This window comes from Salvelinus sp. IW2-2015, unplaced genomic scaffold (genome assembly GCF_002910315.2).
Source record: "Salvelinus sp. IW2-2015 unplaced genomic scaffold, ASM291031v2 Un_scaffold778, whole genome shotgun sequence".
Lineage (NCBI taxonomy): Eukaryota > Metazoa > Chordata > Actinopteri > Salmoniformes > Salmonidae > Salvelinus > Salvelinus sp. IW2-2015.
In genome coordinates this window covers 569,607-578,711 of record NW_019942610.1, presented here as the reverse complement: position 1 = coordinate 578,711, position 9,105 = coordinate 569,607, and the positions used below count along the sequence as shown (strand labels likewise).

General features: G+C 41.4%; 1 pseudogene; it reads left to right on the top strand.

Annotated features, from left to right (window-relative positions):
• The first annotated feature begins 1,700 nt into the window (after positions 1 to 1,700).
• On the top strand, positions 1,701 to 3,474 carry LOC112068887 (interleukin-6-like; annotated as a pseudogene).
• The last annotated feature ends 5,631 nt before the right edge of the window (positions 3,475 to 9,105 follow it).

Sequence of the window (9,105 nt, the reverse complement as noted above, 5' to 3'; positions counted from 1 at the left end):
CAGGGGATTTCCTAGCTTGGCTCAAGCCCTTTCACCGTATTTTAAAAGTGCTGTTTTACACAACATAATATGGTCTCATGTCTGCAGCGATAAACATCTCAATAGATTTGGTGATGGCTTTAGTCCGGTCTGATTCTGCAGCAAAGGGCTGCTTAAATATCGAAGTGAGAAGTTGTTGTCTCTTGGCTGAGTTGGCTCCCGTCATTGACACACCAGGGTGATGACGCTTTAAATGTGTGGCCATGCTCGATGAATTTCCATGATCATACGGCTTTCTTGTGGCACAATGCCTACACACCGTGATGATGTTGTCCACCACCCTTCTTCCGTCATCATATTTGACAGGGAAGCCAAAATGCTCCCATACATGAGACTTAAATGAAGCGAGAGGCTTTTCCAGTTCTTCAGCTTCTCCGCTAGTCATGGCTGTCACTGCTCTTTTTGCAAAGCGAGCAACCAGGATTCCTTCAAATTCAACATGCCCCGTTCACGTGAACAGTACACGCAACTGCTTTAAAAAAAATAATCAAATCAACCTTCAGGTTTCAGAGTAAAACACAGCACGCATCTGTCTTGTCTTTATCGTTTCACTGCAACTCTGCATCGACATTTAGGGAATTATTACTTCGAAAAACAGCGGCAGTAAAACTGTATTTCACACTATGATGGTTAAACTTTGCAATTGATCGGCGGTTCACATGCGTGCCCGAAACGTGGGGATCACGGATCAACTACGGTCCGTTGCGCCACTAGTCTGAATACTTATGTAAATGTGATATTTCCGTTTTTTATTTTTAATACATTTGCAAAAATTTCGTAAAACTTGTTTTTACTTTCTCATCGTGGGGCATTGTGTATAGATTGATGGGGACAATTTTTATTTAATCAATTTTAGAATAAGACTGTAACGTAACAAAATGTGGAAAAGGTGAAAGGGTCTGAATACTTTCCAAATGCGCTGTATTAATGTCTTTCGAAAAGAAGGACACTTAAGAGGGGTTTTCTGGGAATTTTCTTAGTGAAGTGAAACTGCCCCATGATGCTCTCAACCACTAGAATTGTTGCACCCTGATGACAGCACAAAATAGCCCTATTAGATTATGAATAATTTGTGGGGCTGGGGTGCAGCCCCATATTACAAGACAAGGGACACACCTTTATTCCTCTCTCCTCACCTCTCCTCTCTTTATCTTGTCTCTTCTTCCCTATCCTCACATCTCTTCTACCTCTCATTGAGTTGCATAAATATACAGAATACAAGAATGAACGGAACTTAATTATTGAATTTGATTAAACACATGCATTGAGAGAACTACCCCAACCCTGCATTCTAGATTATTAGGCTTGATTACCCGTCTGAGTGTTCCATGGTGCAGAGTAGAGACCTGGTGACATGTGTAACATTACAGGTTATATGATGACAGAGTAATATCTCTCCATTAGAGACTTCCTGTAGTAATAGCGTTGTAAGTTCTGTCCCAAATGGCACCCTATTCCCTAGTGCACTACTTTTGACCAAAGTCCTAGCCCTGGTCAAAACTAGTGCACTATGTAGGAGTAGAGTGTCATTTGGGACGAAAACAATATCTCTGACTGATAATGATGGAGAGATGATAAAAAAGGAGCGGGGAGGGGTGAGGGGAAGGAGATGAGGAAACACTTGCAATGTGTAAGAATATAAATGCTGGCGCATGTAGCATCCGTCAGACAAACAAGTAGCCTACCAACTTCAGCATCACTCAAGAGTCACTGGACACAGCACCGACAAAACAATTACCTGGGACATGACTTCTACACACTGTAAGTCTGACGTCACACTATTCTACCGTTCTACCTGGTCAAATAAACTGGGTTGTGTTTTGTATTTTATCACTCACTCCCTTCTTGCTCTCCTCCTTCATTCAGACCTCTCACTCCTCTCGGTGCTCGTGGTGATGGCTGTTAACGGGAGTCCCGTGCCCAGCGCACCTGGTTGGACCTCTGGAGAGGAGCTCGCGGTAGAATCGTTCTCCGGTGAACCGGGCGCGCCGCCGATATGGGAGAACGCGATCAAGGTGATCAAGCTGCTCGTTCAGGAAGTGATCAACTTCCGAGACCAACAGGTGAGTTGTTTTACTTGTACTTTGTATTATATTGTAAATGGCTCTTCAAACGTTATAATTGAAAACAACAATACTAACATTGAAAATAATAAATTAAACCAATCTGAAAAGTATAACTTTTATTCTTCCTTGTGTTGTAGTTTGTGGAGGAGTTTCAGAAGCCCGTGGAAGAGATGTCATCGTTCATACAGTACCAGGTCCCTTCCATCCCCACACACCTCTCCAAGACCCCCTGCTCCACCTCAAACTACAACAAGGTATAGATAAAGTTGAATGAATGGCTAAGACCGGTGTCTTGAATTAAGTCCAAATCATGAAGCCAAGGCATTCCTTTTGTGATCTAAATGAAAAATCCTAGAAATGAAACCTTGAGGCAGCATCATGCAGACATCTTTACTGGCTGACATTTTGAGTCTGGTTTCTCTCCTTGTTCCTTCCTTCTAGATGAATCTAGGGAGTATATTTTTTTTTTGATGAATTGATTGAAAGTATTTGTTTTCCCCTCCTATAGGAGGCATGTCTGCAGAAGATCAGTCATGGTCTGCAGGTGTACCATGTTCTTCTCCAGCACGTTAAGGCTGAATACCCACAATCCACCCTGCTCCCCTCTGTCATGCACCAGACTACTGTCCTGATAGGCCTGTTCAAAGAGAAGGTATGTAATAGTAATATTATGTTATAATACTACTTAAATACAATCATTATACTACTTAAAGGTGCAATCTGCAGTTGAAACAATAACAAACCTCCTCACCGCCACTGTTTTGGTAAAGAGCTGAGGGATGGGCCTGGAGAAATGTAACTATCAAATTCATAGACAGAGCTATGGATGCAAGGACTGACCATCCATGATATCAAAATGATTTATTTTTATTTTTAATTACAAACATTGGAGTAAGAAATGACTACATATCATTTATTTATTGGTCCTAAAATGGATGTAGCAACTGCAGATTACCCCTTTAAATACCCTTTTCTTTAGAAAGTTGACTTTCATTGTGGGCAGATTTTCCCAGACTTGCTTTAGTTCCACCAGATACCTAGGATTTAGCACAATCTTGTGGCACACAGATTACCTAATGTATTGTCTCTTTCTCCAGATGAAGGCTGCTGAGGTAGTAGAGGACCTGTCTGCCAGTGAGAGGGAGCGTGTGCTGGGTGAGGTGTCTACAGGGACAGAGTGGGAGACGAAGACCAGCGTTCACGCCATCCTTAGGGAACTACGTCACTTCCTGGTCGACACCAAGACAGCCCTCCGCGCATGGGGAAGAGGGGCGAAGGCTGCCAGTAACCATGACATCACTATGGTGGGCAGAGGTGTGTTAGATCAGGCTTGGAGTAAAAACCTGCACTGATGTCTTATTCTCTGAATCAGCTGTTTATTTTTATTTTTTGAATGTAATACTTGACTTCAAAACAAAGTTATTTATATATTTATTCATGTTTTTATGGTTGAGATGAAAAATGTATTGAATTTATTTAATCTGATTAATTTATTTGATCTCGAGCAGCTTTGTGCCTCTTGTACCCAACTTTTGAGAAACTTGTTATAAAAAAACATATTTATATATTTTTATAGCAAATAGTGTTATTTATTTTCACACAAATGGACTCAATGTATTTTTCTAATGATGACATGTTGATGGATTTCAAGCACAGACTTAAATGTATCTCTAAGTGCCTTTACAGTACATTAGTGACTACATTGATTGTGACTACTACTAGTTTGATCGTTGTAGCCTTAAATTGTCCAATTAACAACCAACCATATTAGCAAACTTATTTAATTTCAAACTTCACATTTCTCTAGTATAGGCTACTTATCGTAATGAACGATATCAGCAAAATGCCTGCGATAAGTGATCAGTATGGTCGGTGTCGATAATTGTCAGTTCATCGTCCCAGCTCTAACTGTGACAAATGTTTTGGATATAAAGAGGAATAATAAATGGTATCTGAGAGAATAGAGAAATGTGTTGCTCCTATGTTGTTCACCAAACATTGTTTCAACAAGATGGTTATTCTCACATGTGGTCATCACAACAAAACATTTCAATTTCCACTTATCGGTAGGTGTCATTTGGTCAGCAAGACGCATACATTAATTCAGACGACAAGAGTGTGTTGACTCAATGACAATCGGCAAATGTCATTACACTTTTTGGTATTTTTTAACAGATGCCTTTTTCCATTCATCAAACGGCATGAGTGCATGGAATTATTTGAGTGGACGAACATGCGAAGGTAGCCTATTTTAAGATATTTGTTTGACAGTAGCTAGGTTTCCATCCAACTGGAGAGATTTCATTTTCCCACCAGTGGTGTTTTTCACTTAAGTTCTCATATACTGAATAAAAATCTAAAGTTCAATGTGTTTCCATCGCATTTTCAACTCTACCGATAGTTTTGTCACAAAAACTGTTGCGTTAAATAGCAAATGTGCCTACTCTGGTCTTGACATCTGCGCTCTAGCCAAAAACTCGCAGATACAGTGCGGGTAAGCTAGTCTACATGTTGAGAAATGTATGAAATTAATTAAGGGGAAAAACTATCTACACACAATACCCCATAATGACAGGAAATACATGTTTTTAGATTTTTTTCAAAATATTTGTATTTATTTATGAAGTATATCAAATTTACAGAAGTACTCAGACCCTTTACTCAGTACTTTGTTGAAGCACATTTGGCAGCGATTACAGCCTTGAGACTTCTTGGGTATGACACTACAAGCTTGGCACACCTGTATCTGGGGAGTTTCTCCCAGTCTTCTCGGCAGATCCTCTCAGGCTCTGTCAGGTTGGATGGGGAGCGACACTGCACTGCTATTTTCAGGTCTCTCCAGAGATGTTAGATCGGGTTCAAGTCCGGGCTCTGGCTGAGCCACTCAAGGACATTCAGAGACTTGTCCCGAAGCCACTCCTGCGTTGTCTTGGCTGTGTGCTTAGGGTCGTTGTCCTGTTGGAAGGTGAACCTTCGCCCCAGTCTGAGGTCCTGAGTGCTCTGGAGCAGGTTTTCATTAAGGATATCTTTGTACTTTGCTCCGTTCATCTTTCCCTCAATCCTGTCTAGTCTCCCAGTCCCTGAAAAACATCTCCACAGCATGAAGCTGCCACCACGCATCACCGTGGGGATGGTGCCAGGTTTCCTCCAGAGGTGACGGTTGGCATTCAGGCCAAAAAGTTCAATCTTTGTTTCATCAGACCAGAGAATCTTGTTTCTCATGGTCAGAGTCCTTTAGGTGCCTTTTGGCTAACTCCAAGCAGACTGTCATGTGACTTTTACTGAGGAATGGCTTCCATCTGACCACTCTACCATAAATGCCTGATTGGTGGAGTGCTGCAGAGATGGTTGTCCTTCTGGAAGGTTCTCCCATCTCCACAGAGGAACTCTGGAGCTCTGTCAGTGACCATCGGGTTCTTGGTCATCTCCCTGACCAAGGCTCTGCTCCCCCGATTGCTCAGTTTGGCCGGACGGCCAGGTGTAGGAAGAGTCTTGGTGGTTCCAAACGTCTTCCATTTAAGAATGATGGAAGCCACTGTGTTCTTGGGGACCTTCAATGCTACAGAATTTTTTTGGTACCCTTCCCCAGATCTGTGCCTCAACACAATCCTGTCTCGGAGCTCTACGGACAATTCCTTCCACCTCATGGTTTTTGCTCTAACATGCACTGTCAACTGTGGGACCTTATATAGACAGGTGTGTGCCTTTCCAAATCATGTCCAATCAATTGAATTTACCACAGGTGTTCTCCAATCATGTTGTTGACACATCTCAAGGATGATCAATGGAAGCAGGATGTACCTGAGCTCAAACTTCAAGTCTCATGGCTAAGGGTTTGAATACATTTTTTTAAATTTTATTACATTTGCAAACATTTCTAAAAACCTGTTTTCACTTTGTCATTATGGGGTATTGTGTGTGTAGCTTGATGAGGGAAACAAATTATTTAATCCATTTTAGAATAAGGCTGTAACGTAACAAAATCTGAAAAAAGTCAAGGGGTCTGAATATTTTCCGAATGTACTGTAAGTTATTTAATCTGTAGCCTAATAAAAATGCACATTTTCCCAAGTCGTAGTTGGAGGACCACACACCATATCATCCCGTGACGCCAAGTTACTTCGATATGATGGGTTATCATATAAATATTTGCGCATAAAGGTGTTTCCACCACCATTTCTCACATAATTCATTTTACAGACACAAAAAGATCACACTTTGTCCAGCGTATTTTGCTTTGTCGACATTTGGAAAGTTGACCGACAAATGGTGTTTCCACCAGGCCAGTCAAGACATTTTTTACCCGACATGTACTTTACCCCCATAAAAAGGTTGAATGGAAAGATGGTTAATAAGATGAAAACGTCATGACTGGTTGTGTTAATGAGAAATTAAAAAGTTAAATGTTTTTTTTTTTTTTACCGTTTACTGGATGGCTTTAGACTACTATTAGGTCCATAAAAATGTGTAGGAGGTTCCATGAAAAAAAAAAAAAAAAATCACGGTATAATTCGGGAATCAAACTAAACAAACAGTAATCTTCTCTCAAAAGGTGATTTATAGACAAACTCAGGTCCATTTTCAACCAACAGGCAGACATTTTATACAGGATGATTTAAGGTACACAGACAAACACAGATCCATGACCAAATGAAAAGACTAGGTTTTACATGTTTCCAAACTGTCAGGAAACAAAATGAGAGGAAAACAGTCCATCACCAAGCAGTAAGGTGCAGTTTCAGAATAAGATGTCCATCACACCATTTGTTGTTTCAGAGTGAGAGGGAATTCAGCGCTTCAGGTCTCCGACCCAAACGTGAAGTGACAAAGAAAGTTCCAACCAGCCTAAAATATATGGGCCATATAGAAATTGGTGAGGGAAAGATGGCATCCACTTCCGTGGTGACAGCTGGGAGTCACATGACCATTGTGGGAGGAGGTGATTGGGTGGGTCAGGGTTGTCCTCAGCCCCACAGCAGACTGGGAGAGAGAAAACAAGGTCAGAGGTTATATTTGTCTTAATGGTATGGCCAGAGATGGTAGAGAAAGCAAGACACCCCACTCCCTCATCTAGGGGGTGCCACAGGGTGAGACATCTCACTGGCAATTTTTTTCTGGCCGGGACAGGTGGGCACAATAAGTAGACCAGACCTTGCGTGAGCATGCCAGATATTATTGAGGAACCATGAGATCACGCAGGAAAAGCATGCTCACACATGAGTAGAAACGCCCACTTGGACAGGAATCATGACCATTTCTAACAATGGTAAACGGCAGAGTAAACTATCTTATTAATGTATTGCTACCTATTCCCTATATAAATGCACTACTTTGACCAGAGCCATGACACACTATACCGTATGTATTTAACTACTTTGACCAGAGCCATGACACACTATTCCGTATGTATTTAACTACTTNACACTATACCGTATGTATTTAACTACTTTGACCAGAGCCATGACACACTATTCCGTATGTATTTAACTACTTTGACCAGAGCCATGACACACTATTCCGTATGTATTTAACTACTTTGACCTGCGTCATGATACCGTATTCAAATCAAACTTTGTCACATGCGCCGAATACAACAAGTGTAGACCTTACCGTGAAATGCTTACTTACAAGCCCTTAACCAACAGTGCAGTTCAAGAAGAGTTAAGAACATATTTACCAAATAAACTAAAGTAAAATAATAACACAAAGTAGAACAATAACGAGGCGAGCATAAAAGGCATCAAGCTCGTCTGGTAGACTTGAGTCACTGAGCAGCTCGCGTCTGGGTTTCCCTTTGTAGTCCGTAATAGTTTTCAAGTCCTGCCACATCCGACGAGTGTCAGAGCCGGTGTAGTAGCATTCAATCTTAATCGTGCATTGACGCTTTGCTTGTTTGATGGTTCGCAACATTATGTACAAAATAAGTTACAAACAATCCAAAAAAACTAACAAAATAGCACAACTGGTTACGGCATGTAAAACGTCAGCCAACTTAACATTCCCTATATCAGATGGCCAAACCAAAAACAGACAGACACACACAGAGATGGACCGACAGAGACAGCGCACCTCAGGATGTTGGGCTCCGGCATACCAGGATCCCCCCCCCGTGCGAAACCTGTACATTAAAAACAAAAGAGAGCAGAGATGAAGAGAAGCAAATCGTTGTAGAAACATTAATTGCACTCCCGAGCTTCGTTTTTCAAAGCCTGCGTAACGTGACGTCTGTTCATATCGGAGCGGTTTTCCAATAAAACAGTCTCCATCATATCCTCTGACTCAAACACAAGTGATGTAGTTATCTAGCATCAGTAGCGTGTTCCTGAGAAGAGGTGAACATGCGTGTTGCGTGGACAGCTCTTGACGTGTCATAACATTCCGAACTGGAGCTTCAGACGGACAGCTTTGGGATTTTCCCACCCACCCCTCTCTCTCTCTCTCTGTCCACCCCAATCTCTCCCTCACATTTCCCCTCTCTCTTATCCCTTTTGGCCAGCAGTTCTCACTGTGGTCCAATAAAGATGTCCGGGAAGGAAACTGAATGTTGGAACTGACTACCCTAATAGCTAAGACATATTGCAAAGATGAAAGGCTAAAAGCTGTGGGTGTCAACGAATGGTGGCGATTAAACATCTAGAATCTTCGAGAAATTAACTGATTATGACAGCCAATCTTCTGGTCAGAAGCGATAGGACAGCCACCCGCTGCTTCTGACTGTTCAGGGTTGAGTAAATTGTAGGCGTTAGAGACTAAACACATCAGGGTTGGGGTCAGCTCAAATTTAAGTCAGTCAATTCAGGAAGTAAACTGAAATTCCAATTCAGAAATTGAAAAAAATGGCTTCTCAATAAACCCGAAATTGAGAAAATATTATTCCAAAGTTTTTTGGTATTTCCATTAGTTCATTTCAAATTCCAATCACTTCCTGCATTGATTGACTTAAATTCAAACTGACCCCAACCCTGGTGTTTAGTCTCCAATACCTACTATTGGACCTGAG